This window comes from Rhopalosiphum padi, unplaced genomic scaffold (genome assembly GCF_020882245.1).
Source record: "Rhopalosiphum padi isolate XX-2018 unplaced genomic scaffold, ASM2088224v1 scaffold1, whole genome shotgun sequence".
Lineage (NCBI taxonomy): Eukaryota > Metazoa > Arthropoda > Insecta > Hemiptera > Aphididae > Rhopalosiphum > Rhopalosiphum padi.
The window spans coordinates 9370140-9396886 of NW_026869996.1; the positions used below are offsets into that span (position 1 = coordinate 9370140).

A 26747-nucleotide genomic window follows, 5' to 3' on the forward strand; every position below is an offset into this window, starting at 1 on the left:
GGTTTTTCGAAAAATCAAAAGCATACAACTTATGAAGCTGGTTATGGGGATCAATTTTATGTCTCACGACTGTCGTCCTATCTCTCTCGGTTTTCCCGTAAAACATTTCGTAAACGAGAATTTTCATTTTTCGAAATTTTCAATTTTCATTCGCGTTTCCTAGGTCACCTGGTGGTCCAACGACAAATTTATCACAGAAGTTAAAATGTTCTACATGTAATTCTAAATCAGAATCAGTTTTTGTTTTTTCCAAAAATTGTTTATTTCAAATTTTGGGTTTTCAAAAATCGTTCGACCTAAGTACGACGTTTAAAAATCCTTAATAACGGTTTTTCGAAAAATCAAAAGCATACAACTTATGAAGCTGGTTATGGGGATCAATTTTATGTCTCACGACTGTCGTCCTATCTCTCTCGGTTTTCCCGTAAAACATTTCGTAAACGAGAATTTTCATTTTTTCGAAAATTTCAATTTTCATTCGCGTTTCCTAGGTCACCTGGTGGTCCAACGACAATTTATCACAGAAGATAAAATGTTCTACATGTAATTCCAAACCAGAAACAGTTTTTCATTTTTCCAAAAACTCGTTATTTCAAATTTTGGGTTTTCAAAAAATCGTTCGACCTAAGTACGACGTTTAAAAATCCTTAATAACGGTTTTTCGAAAAATCAAAAGCATACAACTTATGAAGCTGGTTATGGGGATCAATTTTATGTCTGACGACTGTCGTCCTATCTCTCTCGATTTTGCCGTAAAACACTTCGTAAACGAGAATTTTCTTTTTTCGAAATTTTCAATTTTCATTCGCGTTTCCTAGGTCACCTGGTGGTCCAACGACAAATTTATCACAGAAGTTAAAATGTTCTACATGTAATTCTAAATCAGAATCAGTTTTTGTTTTTTCCAAAAATTGTTTATTTCAAATTTTGGGTTTTCAAAAATCGTTCGACCTAAGTACGACGTTTTAAAAATCCTTAATAACGGTTTTTCGAAAAATCAAAAGCATACAACTTATGAAGCTGGTTATGGGGATCAATTTTATGTCTCACGACTGTCGTCCTATCTCTCTCGGTTTTCCCGTAAAACATTTCGTAAACGAGAATTTTCATTTTTCGAAATTTTCAATTTTCATTCGCGTTTCCTAGGTCACCTGGTGGTCCAACGACAATTTATCACAGAAGTTAAAATGTTCTACATGTAATTCCAAACCAGAAACAGTTTTTCATTTTTCCAAAAACTCGTTATTTCAAATTTTGGGTTTTCAAAAATCGTTCGACCTAAGTACGACGTTTAAAAATCCTTAATAACAGTTTTTCGAAAAATCAAAAGCATACAACTTATGAAGCTGGTTATGGGGATCAATTTTATGTCTGACGACTGTCGTCCTATCTCTCTCGATTTTCCCCGTAAAACACTTCGTAAACGAGAATTTTCATTTTTCGAAATTTTCAATTTTCATTCGCGTTTCCTAGGTCACCTGGTGGTCCAACGACAAATTTATCACAGAAGTTAAAATGTTCTACATGTAATTCTAAATCAGAATCAGTTTTTGTTTTTTCCAAAAATTGTTTATTTCAAATTTTGGGTTTTCAAAAATCGTTCGACCTAAGTACGACGTTTAAAAAATCCTTAATAACGGTTTTTTCGAAAAATCAAAAGCATACAACTTATGAAGCTGGTTATGGGGATCAATTTTATGTCTCACGACTGTCGTCCTATCTCTCTCGGTTTTCCCGTAAAAACATTTCGTAAACGAGAATTTTCATTTTTCGAAAATTTCAATTTTTCATTCGCGTTTCCTAGGTCACCTGGTGGTTCCAACGACAATTTATCACAGAAGTTAAAATGTTCTACCATGTAATTCCAAACCAGAAACAGTTTTTCATTTTTCCAAAAACTCGTTATTTCAAATTTTGGGTTTTCAAAAAATCGTTTCGACCTAAGTACGACGTTTAAAAATCCTTAATAACGGTTTTTCGAAAAATCAAAAGCATACAACTTATGAAGCTGGTTATGGGGATCAATTTTATGTCTGACGACTGTCGTCCTATCTCTCTCGATTTTCCCGTAAAACACTTCGTAAACGAGAATTTTCATTTTTCGAAATTTTCAATTTTTCATTCGCGTTTCCTAGGTCACCTGGTGGTCCAACGACAAATTTATCACAGAAGTTAAAATGTTCTACATGTAATTCTAAATCAGAATCAGTTTTTGTTTTTTCCAAAAATTGTTTATTTCAAATTTTGGGTTTTCAAAAATCGTTCGACCTAAGTACGACGTTTAAAAATCCTTTAATAACGGTTTTTCGTAAAATCAAAAGCATACAACTTATGAAGCTGGTTATGGGGATCAATTTTATGTCTCACGACTGTTGTCCTATCTCTCTCGGTTTTCCCGTAAAACATTTCGTAAACGAGAATTTTCATTTTTCGAAAATTTCAATTTTCATTCGCGGTTTCCTAGGTCACCTGGTGGTCCAACGACAATTTATCACAGAAGTTAAAATGTTCTACATGTAATTCCAAACCAGAAACAGTTTTTCATTTTTCCAAAAACTCGTTATTTCAAATTTTGGGTTTTCAAAAATCGTTCGACCTAAGTACGACGTTTAAAAATCCTTAATAACGGTTTTTTCGAAAAATCAAAAGCATACAACTTATGAAGCTGGTTATGGGGATCAATTTTATGTCTGACGACTGTCGTCCTATCTCTCTCGATTTTTGCCGTAAAAACACTTCGTAAACGAGAATTTTCATTTTTCGAAATTTTCAATTTTCATTCGCGTTTCCTAGGTCACCTGGTGGTCCAACGACAAATTTATCACAGAAGTTAAAATGTTCTACATGTAATTCTAAATCAGAATCAGTTTTTGTTTTTTCCAAAAATTGTTTATTTCAAATTTTGGGTTTTCAAAAATCGTTCGACCTAAGTACGACGTTTAAAAATCCTTAATAACGGTTTTTCGAAAAATCAAAAGCATACAACTTATGAAGCTGGTTATGGGGATCAATTTTATGTCTCACGACTGTCGTCCTATCTCTCTCGGTTTTCCCGTAAAACATTTCGTAAACGAGAATTTTCATTTTTCGAAATTTTCAATTTTCATTCGCGTTTCCTAGGTCACCTGGTGGTCCAACGACAATTTATCACAGAAGTTAAAATGTTCTACATGTAATTCCAAACCAGAAACAGTTTTTCATTTTTCAAAAAACTCGTTATTTCAAATTTTGGGTTTTCAAAAATCGTTCGACCTAAGTACGACGTTTAAAAATCCTTAATAACGGTTTTTCGAAAAATCAAAAGCATACAACTTATGAAGCTGGTTATGGGGATCAGTTTTATGTCTGACGACTGTCGTCCTATCTCTCTCGGTTTTCCCGTAAAACATTTCGTAAACGAGAATTTTCATTTTTCGAAATTTTCAATTTTCATTCGCGTTTCCTAGGTCACCTGGTGGTCCAACGACAATTTATCACAGAAGTTAAAATGTTCTACATGTAATTCTAAATCAGAATCAGTTTTTGTTTTTTCCAAAAATTGTTTATTTCAAATTTTGGGTTTTCAAAAATCGTTCGACCTAAGTACGACGTTTAAAAATCCTTAATAACGGTTTTTCGAAAAATCAAAAGCATACAACTTATGAAGCTGGTTATGGGGATCAATTTTATGTCTGACGACTGTCGTCCTATCTCTCTCGATTTTCCCGTAAAACACTTCGTAAACGAGAATTTTCATTTTTCGAAATTTTCAATTTTCATTCGCGTTTCCTAGGTCACCTGGTGGTCCAACGACAAATTTATCACAGAAGTTAAAATGTTCTACATGTAATTCTAAATCAGAATCAGTTTTTGTTTTTTCCAAAAATTGTTTATTTCAAATTTTGGGTTTTCAAAAATCGTTCGACCTAAGTACGACGTTTTAAAAATCCTTAATAACGGTTTTTCGAAAAATCAAGAGCATACAACTTATGAAGCTGGTTATGGGGATCAATTTTATGTCTCACGACTGTCGTCCTATCTCTCTCGGTTTTCCCGTAAAACATTTCGTAAACGAGAATTTTCATTTTTCGAAATTTTCAATTTTCATTCGCGTTTCCTAGGTCACCTAGTGGTCCAACGACAATTTATCACAGAAGTTAAAATGTTCTACATGTAATTCCAAACCAGAAACAGTTTTTCATTTTTCCAAAAACTCGTTATTTCAAATTTTGGGTTTTCAAAAATCGTTCGACCTAAGTACGACGTTTTAAAAATCCTTAATAACAGTTTTTCGAAAAATCAAAAGCATACAACTTATGAAGCTGGTTATGGGGATCAATTTTATGTCTGACGACTGTCGTCCTATCTCTCTCGATTTTCCCGTAAAACACTTCGTAAACGAGAATTTTCATTTTTCGAAATTTTCAATTTTCATTCGCGTTTCCTAGGTCACCTGGTGGTCCAACGACAAATTTATCACAGAAGTTAAAAATGTTCTACATGTAATTCTAAATCAGAATCAGTTTTTGTTTTTTCCAAAAATTGTTTATTTCAAATTTTGGGTTTTCAAAAATCGTTCGACCTAAGTACGACGTTTAAAAATCCTTAATAACACTTTTTCGAAAAATCAAAAGCATACAACTTATGAAGCTGGTTATGGGGATCAATTTTATGTCTCACGACTGTCGTCCTATCTCTCTCGGTTTTCCCGTAAAACATTTCGTAAACGAGAATTTTCATTTTTCGAAATTTTCAATTTTCATTCGCGTTTCCTAGGTCACCTGGTGGTCCAACGACAAATTTATCACAGAAGTTAAAATGTTCTACATGTAATTCTAAATCAGAATCAGTTTTTGTTTTTTCCAAAAATTGTTTATTTCAAATTTTGGGTTTTCAAAAATCGTTCGACCTAAGTACGACGTTTAAAAATCCTTAATAACGGTTTTTCGAAAAATCAAGAGCATACAACTTATGAAGCTGGTTATGGGGATCAATTTTATGTCTTCACGACTGTCGTCCTATCTCTCTCGGTTTTCCCGTAAAACATTTCGTAAACGAGAATTTTCATTTTTCGAAATTTTCAATTTTCATTCGCGTTTCCTAGGTCACCTAGTGGTCCAACGACAATTTATCACAGAAGTTAAAATGTTCTACATGTAATTCCAAACCAGAAACAGTTTTTCATTTTTCCAAAAACTCGTTATTTCAAATTTTGGGTTTTCAAAAATCGTTCGACCTAAGTACGACGTTTAAAAATCCTTAATAACAGTTTTTCGAAAAATCAAAAGCATACAACTTATGAAGCTGGTTATGGGGATCAATTTTATGTCTGACGACTGTCGTCCTATCTCTCTCGATTTTCCCGTAAAACACTTCGTAAACGAGAATTTTCATTTTTCGAAATTTTCAATTTTCATTCGCGTTTCCTAGGTCACCTGGTGGTCCAACGACAAATTTATCACAGAAGTTAAAATGTTCTACATGTAATTCTAAATCAGAATCAGTTTTTGTTTTTTCCAAAAATTGTTTATTTCAAATTTTGGGTTTTCAAAAATCGTTCGACCTAAGTACGACGTTTAAAAATCCTTAATAACGGTTTTTCGAAAAATCAAAAGCATACAACTTATGAAGCTGGTTATGGGGATCAATTTTATGTCTCACGACTGTCGTCCTATCTCTCTCGGTTTTCCCGTAAAACATTTCGTAAACGAGAATTTTCATTTTTCGAAAATTTCAATTTTCATTCGCGTTTCCTAGGTCACCTGGTGGTCCAACGACAATTTATCACAGAAGATAAAATGTTCTACATGTAATTCCAAACCAGAAACAGTTTTTCATTTTTCCAAAAACTCGTTATTTCAAATTTTGGGTTTTCAAAAATCGTTCGACCTAAGTACGACGTTTAAAAATCCTTAATAACGGTTTTTCGAAAAATCAAAAGCATACAACTTATGAAGCTGGTTATGGGGATCAATTTTATGTCTGACGACTGTCGTCCTATCTCTCTCGATTTTGCCGTAAAACACTTCGTAAACGAGAATTTTCTTTTTTCGAAATTTTCAATTTTCATTCGCGTTTCCTAGGTCACCTGGTGGTCCAACGACAAATTTATCACAGAAGTTAAAATGTTCTACATGTAATTCTAAATCAGAATCAGTTTTTGTTTTTTTCCAAAAATTGTTTATTTCAAATTTTGGGTTTTCAAAAATCGTTCGACCTAAGTACGACGTTTAAAAATCCTTAATAACGGTTTTTCGAAAAATCAAAAGCATACAACTTATGAAGCTGGTTATGGGGATCAATTTTATGTCTCACGACTGTCGTCCTATCTCTCTCGATTTTGCCGTAAAACACTTCGTAAACGAGAATTTTCATTTTTCGAAATTTTCAATTTTCATTCGCGTTTCCTAGGTCACCTGGTGGTCCAACGACAAATTTATCACAGAAGTTAAAATGTTCTACATGTAATTCTAAATCAGAATCAGTTTTTGTTTTTTCCAAAAATTGTTTATTTCAAATTTTGGGTTTTCAAAAATCGTTCGACCTAAGTACGACGTTTAAAAATCCTTAATAACGGTTTTTCGAAAAATCAAAAGCATACAACTTATGAAGCTGGTTATGGGGATCAATTTTATGTCTCACGACTGTCGTCCTATCTCTCTCGGTTTTCCCGTAAAACATTTCGTAAACGAGAATTTTCATTTTTCGAAATTTTCAATTTTCATTCGCGTTTCCTAGGTCACCTGGTGGTCCAACGACAATTTATCACAGAAGTTAAAATGTTCTACATGTAATTCCAAACCAGAAACAGTTTTTCATTTTTCAAAAAACTCGTTATTTCAAATTTTGGGTTTTCAAAAATCGTTCGACCTAAGTACGACGTTTAAAAATCCTTAATAACGGTTTTTCGAAAAATCAAAAGCATACAACTTATGAAGCTGGTTATGGGGATCAGTTTTATGTCTGACGACTGTCGTCCTATCTCTCTCGGTTTTCCCGTAAAACATTTCGTAAACGAGAATTTTCATTTTTCGAAATTTTCAATTTTCATTCGCGTTTCCTAGGTCACCTGGTGGTCCAACGACAATTTATCACAGAAGTTAAAATGTTCTACATGTAATTCTAAATCAGAATCAGTTTTTGTTTTTTCCAAAAATTGTTTATTTCAAATTTTGGGTTTTCAAAAATCGTTCGACCTAAGTACGACGTTTAAAAATCCTTAATAACGGTTTTTCGAAAAATCAAAAGCATACAACTTATGAAGCTGGTTATGGGGATCAATTTTATGTCTGACGACTGTCGTCCTATCTCTCTCGATTTTCCCGTAAAACACTTCGTAAACGAGAATTTTCATTTTTCGAAATTTTCAATTTTCATTCGCGTTTCCTAGGTCACCTGGTGGTCCAACGACAAATTTATCACAGAAGTTAAAATGTTCTACATGTAATTCTAAATCAGAATCAGTTTTTGTTTTTTCCAAAAATTGTTTATTTCAAATTTTGGGTTTTCAAAAATCGTTCGACCTAAGTACGACGTTTAAAAATCCTTAATAACGGTTTTTCGAAAAATCAAGAGCATACAACTTATGAAGCTGGTTATGGGGATCAATTTTATGTCTCACGACTGTCGTCCTATCTCTCTCGGTTTTCCCGTAAAACATTTCGTAAACGAGAATTTTCATTTTTCGAAATTTTCAATTTTCATTCGCGTTTCCTAGGTCACCTAGTGGTCCAACGACAATTTATCACAGAAGTTAAAATGTTCTACATGTAATTCCAAACCAGAAACAGTTTTTCATTTTTCCAAAAACTCGTTATTTCAAATTTTGGGTTTTCAAAAATCGTTCGACCTAAGTACGACGTTTAAAAATCCTTAATAACAGTTTTTCGAAAAATCAAAAGCATACAACTTATGAAGCTGGTTATGGGGATCAATTTTATGTCTGACGACTGTCGTCCTATCTCTCTCGATTTTCCCGTAAAACACTTCGTAAACGAGAATTTTCATTTTTCGAAATTTTCAATTTTCATTCGCGTTTCCTAGGTCACCTGGTGGTCCAACGACAAATTTATCACAGAAGTTAAAATGTTCTACATGTAATTCTAAATCAGAATCAGTTTTTGTTTTTTCCAAAAATTGTTTATTTCAAATTTTGGGTTTTCAAAAATCGTTCGACCTAAGTACGACGTTTAAAAATCCTTAATAACGGTTTTTCGAAAAATCAAAAGCATACAACTTATGAAGCTGGTTATGGGGATCAATTTTATGTCTGACGACTGTCGTCCTATCTCTCTCGATTTTGCCGTAAAACACTTCGTAAACGAGAATTTTCTTTTTTCGAAATTTTCAATTTTCATTCGCGTTTCCTAGGTCACCTGGTGGTCCAACGACAAATTTATCACAGAAGTTAAAATGTTCTACATGTAATTCTAAATCAGAATCAGTTTTTGTTTTTTCCAAAAATTGTTTATTTCAAATTTTGGGTTTTCAAAAATCGTTCGACCTAAGTACGACGTTTAAAAATCCTTAATAACGGTTTTTCGAAAAATCAAAAGCATACAACTTATGAAGCTGGTTATGGGGATCAATTTTATGTCTCACGACTGTCGTCCTATCTCTCTCGGTTTTCCCGTAAAACATTTCGTAAACGAGAATTTTCATTTTTCGAAATTTTCAATTTTCATTCGCGTTTCCTAGGTCACCTGGTGGTCCAACGACAATTTATCACAGAAGTTAAAATGTTCTACATGTAATTCCAAACCAGAAACAGTTTTTCATTTTTCCAAAAACTCGTTATTTCAAATTTTGGGTTTTCAAAAATCGTTCGACCTAAGTACGACGTTTAAAAATCCTTAATAACAGTTTTTCGAAAAATCAAAAGCATACAACTTATGAAGCTGGTTATGGGGATCAATTTTATGTCTGACGACTGTCGTCCTATCTCTCTCGATTTTCCCGTAAAACACTTCGTAAACGAGAATTTTCATTTTTCGAAATTTTCAATTTTCATTCGCGTTTCCTAGGTCACCTGGTGGTCCAACGACAAATTTATCACAGAAGTTAAAATGTTCTACATGTAATTCTAAATCAGAATCAGTTTTTGTTTTTTCCAAAAATTGTTTATTTCAAATTTTGGGTTTTCAAAAATCGTTCGACCTAAGTACGACGTTTAAAAATCCTTAATAACGGTTTTTCGAAAAATCAAGAGCATACAACTTATGAAGCTGGTTATGGGGATCAATTTTATGTCTCACGACTGTCGTCCTATCTCTCTCGGTTTTCCCGTAAAACATTTCGTAAACGAGAATTTTCATTTTTCGAAAATTTCAATTTTCATTCGCGTTTCCTAGGTCACCTGGTGGTCCAACGACAATTTATCACAGAAGTTAAAATGTTCTACATGTAATTCCAAACCAGAAACAGTTTTTCATTTTTCCAAAAACTCGTTATTTCAAATTTTGGGTTTTCAAAAATCGTTCGACCTAAGTACGACGTTTAAAAATCCTTAATAACGGTTTTTCGAAAAATCAAAAGCATACAACTTATGAAGCTGGTTATGGGGATCAATTTTATGTCTGACGACTGTCGTCCTATCTCTCTCGATTTTCCCGTAAAACACTTCGTAAACGAGAATTTTCATTTTTCGAAATTTTCAATTTTCATTCGCGTTTCCTAGGTCACCTGGTGGTCCAACGACAAATTTATCACAGAAGTTAAAATGTTCTACATGTAATTCTAAATCAGAATCAGTTTTTGTTTTTTCCAAAAATTGTTTATTTCAAATTTTGGGTTTTCAAAAATCGTTCGACCTAAGTACGACGTTTAAAAATCCTTAATAACGGTTTTTCGTAAAATCAAAAGCATACAACTTATGAAGCTGGTTATGGGGATCAATTTTATGTCTCACGACTGTTGTCCTATCTCTCTCGGTTTTCCCGTAAAACATTTCGTAAACGAGAATTTTCATTTTTCGAAAATTTCAATTTTCATTCGCGGTTTCCTAGGTCACCTGGTGGTCCAACGACAATTTATCACAGAAGTTAAAATGTTCTACATGTAATTCCAAACCAGAAACAGTTTTTCATTTTTCCAAAAACTCGTTATTTCAAATTTTGGGTTTTCAAAAATCGTTCGACCTAAGTACGACGTTTAAAAATCCTTAATAACGGTTTTTCGAAAAATCAAAAGCATACAACTTATGAAGCTGGTTATGGGGATCAATTTTATGTCTGACGACTGTCGTCCTATCTCTCTCGATTTTGCCGTAAAACACTTCGTAAACGAGAATTTTCATTTTTCGAAATTTTCAATTTTCATTCGCGTTTCCTAGGTCACCTGGTGGTCCAACGACAAATTTATCACAGAAGTTAAAATGTTCTACATGTAATTCTAAATCAGAATCAGTTTTTGTTTTTTCCAAAAATTGTTTATTTCAAATTTTGGGTTTTCAAAAATCGTTCGACCTAAGTACGACGTTTAAAAATCCTTAATAACGGTTTTTCGAAAAATCAAAAGCATACAACTTATGAAGCTGGTTATGGGGATCAATTTTATGTCTCACGACTGTCGTCCTATCTCTCTCGGTTTTCCCGTAAAACATTTCGTAAACGAGAATTTTCATTTTTCGAAATTTTCAATTTTCATTCGCGTTTCCTAGGTCACCTGGTGGTCCAACGACAATTTATCACAGAAGTTAAAATGTTCTACATGTAATTCCAAACCAGAAACAGTTTTTCATTTTTCAAAAAACTCGTTATTTCAAATTTTGGGTTTTCAAAAATCGTTCGACCTAAGTACGACGTTTAAAAATCCTTAATAACGGTTTTTCGAAAAATCAAAAGCATACAACTTATGAAGCTGGTTATGGGGATCAGTTTTATGTCTGACGACTGTCGTCCTATCTCTCTCGATTTTCCCGTAAAACACTTCGTAAACGAGAATTTTCATTTTTCGAAATTTTCAATTTTCATTCGCGTTTCCTAGGTCACCTGGTGGTCCAACGACAAATTTATCACAGAAGTTAAAATGTTCTACATGTAATTCTAAATCAGAATCAGTTTTTGTTTTTTCCAAAAATTGTTTATTTCAAATTTTGGGTTTTCAAAAATCGTTCGACCTAAGTACGACGTTTAAAAATCCTTAATAACGGTTTTTCGAAAAATCAAAAGCATACAACTTATGAAGCTGGTTATGGGGATCAATTTTATGTCTCACGACTGTCGTCCTATCTCTCTCGGTTTTCCCGTAAAACATTTCGTAAACGAGAATTTTCATTTTTCGAAATTTTCAATTTTCACTCGCGTTTCCTAGGTCACCTGGTGGTCCAACGACAATTTATCACAGAAGTTAAAATGTTCTACATGTAATTCCAAACCAGAAACAGTTTTTCATTTTTCCAAAAACTCGTTATTTCAAATTTTGGGTTTTCAAAAATCGTTCGACCTAAGTACGACGTTTAAAAATCCTTAATAACAGTTTTTCGAAAAATCAAAAGCATACAACTTATGAAGCTGGTTATGGGGATCAATTTTATGTCTGACGACTGTCGTCCTACCTCTCTCGATTTTCCCGTAAAACACTTCGTAAACGAGAATTTTCATTTTTCGAAATTTTCAATTTTCATTCGCGTTTCCTAGGTCACCTGGTGGTCCAACGACAAATTTATCACAGAAGTTAAAATGTTCTACATGTAATTCCAAATCAGAATCAGTTTTTGTTTTTTCCAAAAATTGTTTATTTCAAATTTTGGGTTTTCAAAAATCGTTCGACCTAAGTACGACGTTTAAAAATCCTTAATAACGGTTTTTCGAAAAATCAAAAGCATACAACTTATGAAGCTGGTTATGGGGATCAATTTTATGTCTCACGACTGTCGTCCTATCTCTCTCGGTTTTCCCGTAAAACATTTCGTAAACGAGAATTTTCATTTTTCGAAATTTTCAATTTTCATTCGCGTTTCCTAGGTCACCTGGTGGTCCAACGACAATTTATCACAGAAGTTAAAATGTTCTACATGTAATTCCAAACCAGAAACAGTTTTTCATTTTTCCAAAAACTCGTTATTTCAAATTTTGGGTTTTCAAAAATCGTTCGACCTAAGTACGACGTTTAAAAATCCTTAATAACAGTTTTTCGAAAAATCAAAAGCATACAACTTATGAAGCTGGTTATGGGGATCAATTTTATGTCTGACGACTGTCGTCCTATCTCTCTCGATTTTCCCGTAAAACACTTCGTAAACGAGAATTTTCATTTTTCGAAATTTTCAATTTTCATTCGCGTTTCCTAGGTCACCTGGTGGTCCAACGACAAATTTATCACAGAAGTTAAAATGTTCTACATGTAATTCTAAATCAGAATCAGTTTTTGTTTTTTCCAAAAATTGTTTATTTCAAATTTTGGGTTTTCAAAAATCGTTCGACCTAAGTACGACGTTTAAAAATCCTTAATAACGGTTTTTCGAAAAATCAAAAGCATACAACTTATGAAGCTGGTTATGGGGATCAATTTTATGTCTCACGACTGTCGTCCTATCTCTCTCGGTTTTCCCGTAAAACATTTCGTAAACGAGAATTTTCATTTTTCGAAAATTTCAATTTTCATTCGCGTTTCCTAGGTCACCTGGTGGTCCAACGACAAATTTATCACAGAAGTTAAAATGTTCTACATGTAATTCTAAATCAGAATCAGTTTTTGTTTTTTCCAAAAATTGTTTATTTCAAATTTTGGGTTTTCAAAAATCGTTCGACCTAAGTACGACGTTTAAAAATCCTTAATAACGGTTTTTCGAAAAATCAAAAGCATACAACTTATGAAGCTGGTTATGGGGATCAATTTTATGTCTCACGACTGTCGTCCTATCTCTCTCGGTTTTCCCGTAAAACATTTCGTAAACGAGAATTTTCATTTTTCGAAATTTTCAATTTTCATTCGCGTTTCCTAGGTCACCTGGTGGTCCAACGACAATTTATCACAGAAGTTAAAATGTTCTACATGTAATTCCAAACCAGAAACAGTTTTTCATTTTTCCAAAAACTCGTTATTTCAAATTTTGGGTTTTCAAAAATCGTTCGACCTAAGTACGACGTTTAAAAATCCTTAATAACGGTTTTTCGAAAAATCAAAAGCATACAACTTATGAAGCTGGTTATGGGGATCAGTTTTATGTCTGACGACTGTCGTCCTATCTCTCTCGATTTTCCCGTAAAACACTTCGTAAACGAGAATTTTCATTTTTCGAAATTTTCAATTTTCATTCGCGTTTCCTAGGTCACCTGGTGGTCCAACGACAAATTTATCACAGAAGTTAAAATGTTCTACATGTAATTCTAAATCAGAATCAGTTTTTGTTTTTTCCAAAAATTGTTTATTTCAAATTTTGGGTTTTCAAAAATCGTTCGACCTAAGTACGACGTTTAAAAATCCTTAATAACGGTTTTTCGAAAAATCAAAAGCATACAACTTATGAAGCTGGTTATGGGGATCAATTTTATGTCTCACGACTGTCGTCCTATCTCTCTCGGTTTTCCCGTAAAACATTTCGTAAACGAGAATTTTCATTTTTCGAAATTTTCAATTTTCACTCGCGTTTCCTAGGTCACCTGGTGGTCCAACGACAATTTATCACAGAAGTTAAAATGTTCTACATGTAATTCCAAACCAGAAACAGTTTTTCATTTTTCCAAAAACTCGTTATTTCAAATTTTGGGTTTTCAAAAATCGTTCGACCTAAGTACGACGTTTAAAAATCCTTAATAACAGTTTTTCGAAAAATCAAAAGCATACAACTTATGAAGCTGGTTATGGGGATCAATTTTATGTCTGACGACTGTCGTCCTACCTCTCTCGATTTTCCCGTAAAACACTTCGTAAACGAGAATTTTCATTTTTCGAAATTTTCAATTTTCATTCGCGTTTCCTAGGTCACCTGGTGGTCCAACGACAAATTTATCACAGAAGTTAAAATGTTCTACATGTAATTCCAAATCAGAATCAGTTTTTGTTTTTTCCAAAAATTGTTTATTTCAAATTTTGGGTTTTCAAAAATCGTTCGACCTAAGTACGACGTTTAAAAATCCTTAATAACGGTTTTTCGAAAAATCAAAAGCATACAACTTATGAAGCTGGTTATGGGGATCAATTTTATGTCTCACGACTGTCGTCCTATCTCTCTCGGTTTTCCCGTAAAACATTTCGTAAACGAGAATTTTCATTTTTCGAAATTTTCAATTTTCATTCGCGTTTCCTAGGTCACCTGGTGGTCCAACGACAATTTATCACAGAAGTTAAAATGTTCTACATGTAATTCCAAACCAGAAACAGTTTTTCATTTTTCCAAAAACTCGTTATTTCAAATTTTGGGTTTTCAAAAATCGTTCGACCTAAGTACGACGTTTAAAAATCCTTAATAACAGTTTTTCGAAAAATCAAAAGCATACAACTTATGAAGCTGGTTATGGGGATCAATTTTATGTCTGACGACTGTCGTCCTATCTCTCTCGATTTTCCCGTAAAACACTTCGTAATCGAGAATTTTCATTTTTCGAAATTTTCAATTTTCATTCGCGTTTCCTAGGTCACCTGGTGGTCCAACGACAAATTTATCACAGAAGTTAAAATGTTCTACATGTAATTCTAAATCAGAATCAGTTTTTGTTTTTTCCAAAAATTGTTTATTTCAAATTTTGGGTTTTCAAAAATCGTTCGACCTAAGTACGACGTTTAAAAATCCTTAATAACGGTTTTTCGAAAAATCAAAAGCATACAACTTATGAAGCTGGTTATGGGGATCAATTTTATGTCTCACGACTGTCGTCCTATCTCTCTCGGTTTTCCCGTAAAACATTTCGTAAACGAGAATTTTCATTTTTCGAAAATTTCAATTTTCATTCGCGTTTCCTAGGTCACCTGGTGGTCCAACGACAAATTTATCACAGAAGTTAAAATGTTCTACATGTAATTCTAAATCAGAATCAGTTTTTGTTTTTTCCAAAAATTGTTTATTTCAAATTTTGGGTTTTCAAAAATCGTTCGACCTAAGTACGACGTTTAAAAATCCTTAATAACGGTTTTTCGAAAAATCAAAAGCATACAACTTATGAAGCTGGTTATGGGGATCAATTTTATGTCTCACGACTGTCGTCCTATCTCTCTCGGTTTTCCCGTAAAACATTTCGTAAACGAGAATTTTCATTTTTCGAAATTTTCAATTTTCATTCGCGTTTCCTAGGTCACCTGGTGGTCCAACGACAATTTATCACAGAAGTTAAAATGTTCTACATGTAATTCCAAACCAGAAACAGTTTTTCATTTTTCCAAAAACTCGTTATTTCAAATTTTGGGTTTTCAAAAATCGTTCGACCTAAGTACGACGTTTAAAAATCCTTAATAACGGTTTTTCGAAAAATCAAAAGCATACAACTTATGAAGCTGGTTATGGGGATCAGTTTTATGTCTGACGACTGTCGTCCTATCTCTCTCGATTTTCCCGTAAAACACTTCGTAAACGAGAATTTTCATTTTTCGAAATTTTCAATTTTCATTCGCGTTTCCTAGGTCACCTGGTGGTCCAACGACAAATTTATCACAGAAGTTAAAATGTTCTACATGTAATTCTAAATCAGAATCAGTTTTTGTTTTTTCCAAAAATTGTTTATTTCAAATTTTGGGTTTTCAAAAATCGTTCGACCTAAGTACGACGTTTAAAAATCCTTAATAACGGTTTTTCGAAAAATCAAAAGCATACAACTTATGAAGCTGGTTATGGGGATCAATTTTATGTCTCACGACTGTCGTCCTATCTCTCTCGGTTTTCCCGTAAAACATTTCGTAAACGAGAATTTTCATTTTTCGAAATTTTCAATTTTCATTCGCGTTTCCTAGGTCACCTGGTGGTCCAACGACAATTTATCACAGAAGTTAAAATGTTCTACATGTAATTCCAAACCAGAAACAGTTTTTCATTTTTCCAAAAACTCGTTATTTCAAATTTTGGGTTTTCAAAAATCGTTCGACCTAAGTACGACGTTTAAAAATCCTTAATAACAGTTTTTCGAAAAATCAAAAGCATACAACTTATGAAGCTGGTTATGGGGATCAATTTTATGTCTGACGACTGTCGTCCTACCTCTCTCGATTTTCCCGTAAAACACTTCGTAAACGAGAATTTTCATTTTTCGAAATTTTCAATTTTCATTCGCGTTTCCTAGGTCACCTGGTGGTCCAACGACAAATTTATCACAGAAGTTAAAATGTTCTACATGTAATTCCAAATCAGAATCAGTTTTTGTTTTTTCCAAAAATTGTTTATTTCAAATTTTGGGTTTTCAAAAATCGTTCGACCTAAGTACGACGTTTAAAAATCCTTAATAACGGTTTTTCGAAAAATCAAAAGCATACAACTTATGAAGCTGGTTATGGGGATCAATTTTATGTCTCACGACTGTCGTCCTATCTCTCTCGGTTTTCCCGTAAAACATTTCGTAAACGAGAATTTTCATTTTTCGAAATTTTCAATTTTCATTCGCGTTTCCTAGGTCACCTGGTGGTCCAACGACAAATTTATCACAGAAGTTAAAATGTTCTACATGTAATTCTAAATCAGAATCAGTTTTTGTTTTTTCCAAAAATTGTTTATTTCAAATTTTGGGTTTTCAAAAATCGTTCGACCTAAGTACGACGTTTAAAAATCCTTAATAACGGTTTTTCGAAAAATCAAAAGCATACATCTTATGAAGCTGGTTATGGGGATCAATTTTATGTCTCACGACTGTCGTCCTATCTCTCTCGGTTTTCCCGTAAAACATTTCGTAAACGAGAATTTTCATTTTTCGAAAATTTCAATTTTCATTCGCGTTTCCTAGGTCACCTGGTGGTCCAACGACAATTTATCACAGAAGTTAAAATGTTCTACATGTAATTCCAAACCAGAAACAGTTTTTCATTTTTCCAAAAACTCGTTATTTCAAATTTTGGGTTTTCAAAAATCGTTCGACCTAAGTACGACGTTTAAAAATCCTTAATAACGGTTTTTCGAAAAATCAAAAGCATACAACTTATGAAGCTGGTTATGGGGATCAATTTTATGTCTGACGACTGTCGTCCTATCTCTCTCGATTTTGCCGTAAAACACTTCGTAAACGAGAATTTTCATTTTTCGAAATTTTCAATTTTCATTCGCGTTTCCTAGGTCACCTGGTGGTCCAACGACAAATTTATCACAGAAGTTAAAATGTTCTACATGTAATTCTAAATCAGAATCAGTTTTTGTTTTTTCCAAAAATTGTTTATTTCAAATTTTGGGTTTTAAAAAATCGTTCGACCTAAGTACGACGTTTAAAAATCCTTAATAACGGTTTTTCGAAAAATCAAAAGCATACAACTTATGAAGCTGGTTATGGGGATCAATTTTATGTCTCACGACTGTCGTCCTATCTCTCTCGGTTTTCCCGTAAAACATTTCGTAAACGAGAATTTTCATTTTTCGAAATTTTCAATTTTCATTCGCGTTTCCTAGGTCACCTGGTGGTCCAACGACAATTTATCACAGAAGTTAAAATGTTCTACATGTAATTCCAAACCAGAAACAGTTTTTCATTTTTCCAAAAACTCGTTATTTCAAATTTTGGGTTTTCAAAAATCGTTCGACCTAAGTACGACGTTTAAAAATCCTTAATAACAGTTTTTCGAAAAATCAAAAGCATACAACTTATGAAGTTGGTTATGGGGATCAGTTTTATGTCTGACGACTGTCGTCCTATCTCTCTCGATTTTCCCGTAAAACACTTCGTAAACGAGAATTTTCATTTTTCGAAATTTTCAATTTTCATTCGCGTTTCCTAGGTCACCTGGTGGTCCAACGACAAATTTATCACAGAAGTTAAAATGTTCTACATGTAATTCTAAATCAGAATCAGTTTTTGTTTTTTCCAAAAATTGTTTATTTCAAATTTTGGGTTTTCAAAAATCGTTCGACCTAAGTACGACGTTTAAAAATCCTTAATAACGGTTTTTCGAAAAATCAAAAGCATACAACTTATGAAGCTGGTTATGGGGATCAATTTTATGTCTGACGACTGTCGTCCTATCTCTCTCGATTTTCCCGTAAAACACTTCGTAAACGAGAATTTTCATTTTTCGAAATTTTCAATTTTCATTCGCGTTTCCTAGGTCACCTGGTGGTCCAACGACAAATTTATCACAGAAGTTAAAATGTTCTACATGTAATTCTAAATCAGAATCAGTTTTTGTTTTTTCCAAAAATTGTTTATTTCAAATTTTGGGTTTTCAAAAATCGTTCGACCTAAGTACGACGTTTAAAAATCCTTAATAACGGTTTTTCGAAAAATCAAAAGCATACAACTTATGAAGCTGGTTATGGGGATCAATTTTATGACTCACGACTTTCGTCCTATCTCTCTCGGTTTTCCCGTAAAACACTTCGTAAACGAGAATTTTCATTTTTCGAAATTTTCAATTTTCATTCGCGTTTCCTAGGTCACCTGGTGGTCCAACGACAATTTATCACAGAAGTTAAAATGTTCTACATGTAATTCTAAATCAGAATCAGTTTTTGTTTTTTCCAAAAACTCGTTATTTCAAATTTTGGGTTTTCAAAAATCGTTCGACCTAAGTACGACGTTTAAAAATCCTTAATAACAGTTTTTCGAAAAATCAAAAGCATACAACTTATGAAGCTGGTTATGGGGATCAATTTTATGTCTGACGACTGTCGTCATATCTCTCTCGATTTTTCCGTAAAACACTTCGTAAACGAGAATTTTCATTTTTCGAAATTTTTAATTTTCATTCGCGTTTCCTAGGTCACCTGGTGGTCCAACGACAAATTTATCACAGAAGTTAAAATGTTCTACATGTAATTCCAAATCAGAATCAGTTTTTGTTTTTTCCAAAAATTGTTTATTTCAAATTTTGGGTTTTCAAAAATCGTTCGACCTAAGTACGACGTTTAAAAATCCTTAATAACGGTTTTTCGAAAAATCAAAAGCATACAACTTATGAAGCTGGTTATGGGGATCAATTTTATGTCTCACGACTGTCGTCCTATCTCTCTCGGTTTTCCCGTAAAACATTTCGTAAACGAGAATTTTCATTTTTCGAAATTTTCAATTTTCATTCGCGTTTCCTAGGTCACCTGGTGGTCCAACGACAAATTTATCACAGAAGTTAAAATGTTCTACATGTAATTCTAAATCAGAATCAGTTTTTGTTTTTTCCAAAAATTGTTTATTTCAAATTTTGGGTTTTCAAAAATCGTTCGACCTAAGTACGACGTTTAAAAATCCTTAATAACGGTTTTTCGAAAAATCAAAAGCATACAACTTATGAAGCTGGTTATGGGGATCAATTTTATGTCTCACGACTGTCGTCCTATCTCTCTCGGTTTTCCCGTAAAACATTTCGTAAACGAGAATTTTCATTTTTCGAAAATTTCAATTTTCATTCGCGTTTCCTAGGTCACCTGGTGGTCCAACGACAATTTATCACAGAAGTTAAAATGTTCTACATGTAATTCCAAACCAGAAACAGTTTTTCATTTTTCCAAAAACTCGTTATTTCAAATTTTGGGTTTTCAAAAATCGTTCGACCTAAGTACGACGTTTAAAAATCCTTAATAACGGTTTTTCGAAAAATCAAAAGCATACAACTTATGAAGCTGGTTATGGGGATCAATTTTATGTCTGACAACTGTCGTCCTATCTCTCTCGATTTTGCCGTAAAACACTTCGTAAACGAGAATTTTCATTTTTCGAAATTTTCAATTTTCATTCGCGTTTCCTAGGTCACCTGGTGGTCCAACGACAAATTTATCACAGAAGTTAAAATGTTCTACATGTAATTCTAAATCAGAATCAGTTTTTGTTTTTTCCAAAAATTGTTTATTTCAAATTTTGGGTTTTAAAAAATCGTTCGACCTAAGTACGACGTTTAAAAATCCTTAATAACGGTTTTTCGAAAAATCAAAAGCATACAACTTATGAAGCTGGTTATGGGGATCAATTTTATGTCTCACGACTGTCGTCCTATCTCTCTCGGTTTTCCCGTAAAACATTTCGTAAACGAGAATTTTCATTTTTCGAAATTTTCAATTTTCATTCGCGTTTCCTAGGTCACCTGGTGGTCCAACGACAATTTATCACAGAAGTTAAAATGTTCTACATGTAATTCCAAACCAGAAACAGTTTTTCATTTTTCCAAAAACTCGTTATTTCAAATTTTGGGTTTTCAAAAATCGTTCGACCTAAGTACGACGTTTAAAAATCCTTAATAACAGTTTTTCGAAAAATCAAAAGCATACAACTTATGAAGCTGGTTATGGGGATCAGTTTTATGTCTGACGACTGTCGTCCTATCTCTCTCGATTTTCCCGTAAAACACTTCGTAAACGAGAATTTTCATTTTTCGAAATTTTCAATTTTCATTCGCGTTTCCTAGGTCACCTGGTGGTCCAACGACAATTTATCACAGAAGTTAAAATGTTCTACATGTAATTCTAAATCAGAATCAGTTTTTGTTTTTTCCAAAAACTCGTTATTTCAAATTTTGGGTTTTCAAAAATCGTTCGACCTAAGTACGACGTTTAAAAATCCTTAATAACGGTTTTTCAAAAAATCATAAGCATACAACTTATGAAGCTGGTTATGGGGATCAATTTTATGACTAACGACTTTCGTCCTATCTCTCTCGGTTTTCCCGTAAAACACTTCGTAAACGAGAATTTTCATTTTTCGAAATTTTCAATTTTCATTCGCGTTTCCTAGGTCACCTGGTGGTCCAACGACAAATTTATCACAGAAGTTAAAATGTTCTACATGTAATTCTAAATCAGAATCAGTTTTTGTTTTTTCCAAAAATTGTTTATTTCAAATTTTGGGTTTTCAAAAATCGTTCGACCTAAGTACGACGTTTAAAAATCCTTAATAACGGTTTTTCGAAAAATCAAAAGCATACAACTTATGAAGCTGGTTATGGGGATCAATTTTATGACTCACGACTTTCGTCCTATCTCTCTCGGTTTTCCCGTAAAACACTTCGTAAACGAGAATTTTCATTTTTCGAAATTTTCAATTTTCATTCGCGTTTCCTAGGTCACCTGGTGGTCCAACGACAATTTATCACAGAAGTTAAAATGTTCTACATGTAATTCTAAATCAGAATCAGTTTTTGTTTTTTCCAAAAACTCGTTATTTCAAATTTTGGGTTTTCAAAAATCGTTCGACCTAAGTACGACGTTTAAAAATCCTCAATAACGGTTTTTCGAAAAATCAAAAGCATACAACTTATGAAGCTGGTTATGGGGATCAATTTTATGTCTCACGACTGTCGTCCTATCTCTCTCGGTTTTCCCGTAAAACACTTCGTAAACGAGAATTTTCATTTTTCGAAATTTTCAATTTTCATTCGCGTTTCCTAGGTCACCTGGTGGTCCAACGACAAATTTATCACAGAAGTTAAAATGTTCTACATGTAATTCTAAATCAGAATCAGTTTTTGTTTTTTCCAAAAACTCGTTATTTCAAATTTTGGGTTTTCAAAAATCGTTCGACCTAAGTACGACATTTAAAAATCCTTAATAAAAGTTTTTCGAAAAATCAAAAGCATACAACTTATGAAGCAGGTTATGGGGATCAATTTTATGACTAACGACTTTCGTCCTATCTCTCTCGGTTTTCCCGTAAAACACTTCGTAAACGAGAATTTTCATTTTTCGAAATTTTCAATTTTCATTCGCGTTTCCTAGGTCACCTGGTGGTCCAACGACAAATTTATCACAGAAGTTAAAATGTTCTACATGTAATTCTAAATCAGAATCAGTTTTTCATTTTTCCAAGAACTCGTTATTTCAAATTTTGGGTTTTCAAAAATCGTTCGACCTAAGTACGACGTTTAAAAATCCTTAAAAACGGTTTTTCAAAAAATCATAAGCATACAACTTATGAAGCTGGTTATGGGGATCAATTTTATGACTAACGACTTTCGTCCTATCTCTCTCGGTTTTCCCGTAAAACACTTCGTAAACGAGAATTTTAATTTTTCGAAATTTTCAATTTTCATTCGCGTTTCCTAGGTCACCTGGTGGTCCAACGACAAATTTATCACAGAAGTTAAAATGTTCTACATGTAATTCTAAATCAGAATCAGTTTTTGTTTTTTCCAAAAATTGTTTATTTCAAATTTTGGGTTTTCAAAAATCGTTCGACCTAAGTACGACGTTTAAAAATCCTTAATAACGGTTTTTCGAAAAATCAAAAGCATACAACTTATGAAGCTGGTTATGGGGATCAATTTTATGACTCACGACTTTCGTCCTATCTCTCTCGGTTTTCCCGTAAAACACTTCGTAAACGAGAATTTTCATTTTTCGAAATTTTCAATTTTCATTCGCGTTTCCTAGGTCACCTGGTGGTCCAACGACAATTTATCACAGAAGTTAAAATGTTCTACATGTAATTCTAAATCAGAATCAGTTTTTGTTTTTTCCAAAAACTCGTTATTTCAAATTTTGGGTTTTCAAAAATCGTTCGACCTAAGTACGACGTTTAAAAATCCTTAATAACGGTTTTTCAAAAAATCATAAGCATACAACTTATGAAGCTGGTTATGGGGATCAATTTTATGACTAACGACTTTCGTCCTATCTCTCTCGGTTTTCCCGTAAAACACTTCGTAAACGAGAATTTTCATTTTTCGAAATTTTCAATTTTCATTCGCGTTTCCTAGGTCACCTGGTGGTCCAACGACAAATTTATCACAGAAGTTAAAATGTTCTACATGTAATTCTAAATCAGAATCAGTTTTTGTTTTTTCCAAAAATTGTTTATTTCAAATTTTGGGTTTTCAAAAATCGTTCGACCTAAGTACGACGTTTAAAAATCCTTAATAACGGTTTTTCGAAAAATCAAAAGCATACAACTTATGAAGCTGGTTATGGGGATCAATTTTATGACTCACGACTTTCGTCCTATCTCTCTCGGTTTTCCCGTAAAACACTTCGTAAACGAGAATTTTCATTTTTCGAAATTTTCAATTTTCATTCGCGTTTCCTAGGTCACCTGGTGGTCCAACGACAATTTATCACAGAAGTTAAAATGTTCTACATGTAATTCTAAATCAGAATCAGTTTTTGTTTTTTCCAAAAACTCGTTATTTCAAATTTTGGGTTTTCAAAAATCGTTCGACCTAAGTACGACGTTTAAAAATCCTCAATAACGGTTTTTCGAAAAATCAAAAGCATACAACTTATGAAGCTGGTTATGGGGATCAATTTTATGTCTCACGACTGTCGTCCTATCTCTCTCGGTTTTCCCGTAAAACACTTCGTAAACGAGAATTTTCATTTTTCGAAATTTTCAATTTTCATTCGCGTTTCCTAGGTCACCTGGTGGTCCAACGACAAATTTATCACAGAAGTTAAAATGTTCTACATGTAATTCTAAATCAGAATCAGTTTTTGTTTTTTCCAAAAACTCGTTATTTCAAATTTTGGGTTTTCAAAAATCGTTCGACCTAAGTACGACATTTAAAAATCCTTAATAAAAGTTTTTCGAAAAATCAAAAGCATACAACTTATGAAGCAGGTTATGGGGATCAATTTTATGACTAACGACTTTCGTCCTATCTCTCTCGGTTTTCCCGTAAAACACTTCGTAAACGAGAATTTTCATTTTTCGAAATTTTCAATTTTCATTCGCGTTTCCTAGGTCACCTGGTGGTCCAACGACAAATTTATCACAGAAGTTAAAATGTTCTACATGTAATTCTAAATCAGAATCAGTTTTTCATTTTTCCAAGAACTCGTTATTTCAAATTTTGTGTTTTCAAAAATCGTTCGACCTAAGTACGACGTTTAAAAATCCTTAAAAACGGTTTTTCAAAAAATCATAAGCATACAACTTATGAAGCTGGTTATGGGGATCAATTTTATGACTAACGACTTTCGTCCTATCTCTCTCGGTTTTCCCGTAAAACACTTCGTAAACGAGAATTTTAATTTTTCGAAATTTTCAATTTTCATTCGCGTTTCCTAGGTCACCTGGTGGTCCAACGACAATTTATCACAGACGTTAAAATGTTCCACGTGTAATTCAAAACCAGAATCAGTTTTTGTTTTTTCCAAAAACTCGTTATTTCAAATTTTGGGTTTTCAAAAATCATTCGACCTAAGTACGACGTTTAAAAATCCTTAATAACGGTTTTTCGAAAAATCAAAAGCAAACAACATATGAAGCTGGTTATGGGGATCAATTTTTTGTCTAACGACTTTCGTCCTATCTCTCTCGGTTTTCCCGTAAAACACTTCGTAAACGAGAATTTTCATTTTTCGAAATTTTCAATTCTCATTCGCGTTTCCTAGGTCACCTGGTGGTCCAACGACAAATTTATCACAGAAGTTAAAATGTTCTACATGTAATTCTAAATCAGAATCAGTTTTTGTTTTTTCCAAAAATTGTTTATTTCAAATTTTGGGTTTTCAAAAATCGTTCGACCTAAGTACGACGTTTAAAAATCCTTAATAACGGTTTTTCGAAAAATCAAAAGCATACAACTTATGAAGCTGGTTATGGGGATCAATTTTATGTCTCACGACTGTCGTCCTTTCTCTCGGTTTTCCCGTAAAACACTTCGTATACGAGAATTTTCATTTTTCGAAATTGTCAATTTTCAAGGTTTCAAGAGATAAACTTGATTAATATGAATAGTTGATAATGGTAAATTAAAATAATTTAATTAATATTATGGACAGGGAAGCATTTGAGTAACTTTTAGATACATTGCTATTAATTTTCTATCAACTACAGCCAATAACCGTTACACGTACATTGCATTAATTCTTTATAATCAGTATCTTTTAGTTCATTTTCAACATTGGATGTTCATACTTTTCCAAAGTTGTATGCATATGAATAAATGTCTCAGCATTCCTTGAGTCATCTGCTGTATTGCCATCTAAAAAAATTTAATCAGTTAAATATATATAATAATTGGAGAATGACTCGATAACTTAGTGCTTCATAAGCAGTTTAAAACATGAATTTTTGATATTCGTCAAAATAATTATATAAAATCATGTTTTTTAGTGTTTATGAAGTATAAGGTTAAATGAAATGTATGCAAGTTAATAATAATAAATTAGAATCATTTTCTTAATATAGTGGTCCAGGTTTCAAGAGATAAACTTGAGAATTGTGTGTTTTATAAGCAGTTCTAAATATAAATATTTAATATTCATCAAAATTATCATATAAAATCATGTTTTATAGTGTTTATGAAGTATCTGCTTAAATGAAATGTATGCAAGTTAATAATAAAAAATTAGAATCATTTTCTTAATATAGTGGTTTAGGTTTCAAGAGAATAACTTGAGAATTGTGTGTTTTATAAGCAGTTCTAATTATAAATATTTAAAATTCATCAAAATTATCATATAAAATCATGTTTTATAGTGTTTATGAAGTATAAGGTTATATGAAATGTATGCAAGTTAATAATAATAAATTAGAATCATTTTCTTAATATTATGGTCAGGGAAGCATTTGAGTAACTTTTAGATACATTGCTATTAATTTTCTATCAACTACAGCCAATAACCATTACACGTACATTGCATTAATTCTTTATAATCAGTATCTTTTTTTGTTCATTTTCAATATTGGATGTTCATACTTTTCCAAAGTTGTATGCATATGAATAAATGTCTCAGCATTCCTTGAGTCATCTGCTGTAATGCCATCTAAAAAAATTTAATCAGTTAAATATATATAATAATTGGAGATTGACTCGATAACTTAGTGCTTTATAAGCAGTTTAAAACATGAATTTTTGATATTCGTCAAAATAATCATATAAAATCATGTTTTTTAGTGTTTATGAAAAATCTGCTTAAATGAAATGTATGCAAGTTAATAATAATAAATTAGAATCATTTACTTAATACAGTGGTCCAGGTTTCAAGAGATTAACTTGAGAATTGTGGGTTTTATAAGCAGTTAAAAACATAAATATTTAATATTCGTCAAAATTATCATATAAAATCATGTTTTATAGTGTTTATGAAGTATAAGGTTATATGAAATGTATGCAAGTTAATAATAATAAATTAGAATCATTTTCTTAATATAGTGGTCCAGGTTTCAAGAGATTAACTTGAGAATTGTGTATTTTGTAAACAGTTTTGAAACATAAATATTTAATATTAGTCAAAATTATCGTATAAAATCGTGTTTTATTTTGTTAATGAATTATCTGCTTAAATGAAATGTATGCTAGTTGATAATGGTAAATTAAAATACTTTAATTAATATTATTGACTGGGATGCATTTGAGTAACTTTTAGATACATTGCTATTAATTTTCTATCAACTACAGCCAATAACCATTACACGTACATTGCATTAATTCTTTATAATCAGTATCTTTTTTTGTTCATTTTCAATATTGGATGTTCATACTTTTCCAAAGTTGTATGCATATGAATAAATGTCTCAGCATTCCTTGAGTCATCTGCAGTATTGCCATCTAAAAAAATTTAACCAGTTAAAGATATATAATAATTGGAGAATGACTCGATAACTTTGTGCTTTATAAGCAGTTTAAAACATGAATTTTTGATATTCGTCAAAATAATCATATAAAATCATGTTTTTTAGTGTTTATGAAGTATCATGTTAAATGAATTGAATGAAAGTTAATTATAGTAAATAAGAATCATTTACTTAATCCTATTGTCAGGATTTCATGACATTATCATT

At 32.5% G+C, this 26747-nt stretch overlaps 1 long non-coding RNA gene across 1 annotated transcript in view; it reads right to left on the bottom strand.

Annotated features, from left to right (window-relative positions):
* LOC132931369 (uncharacterized) overlaps positions 1-26747 on the bottom strand; it is a 164298-nt gene that overhangs the window by 98916 nt on the left and 38635 nt on the right. The window contains exons 27-28 of the long non-coding RNA XR_009662537.1: positions 26385-26514; positions 25600-25729 (exon numbers count right to left, since the gene is read on the bottom strand). This is a non-coding gene — a long non-coding RNA (uncharacterized LOC132931369). The remainder of the gene's footprint in view (positions 1-25599; positions 25730-26384; positions 26515-26747) is intronic.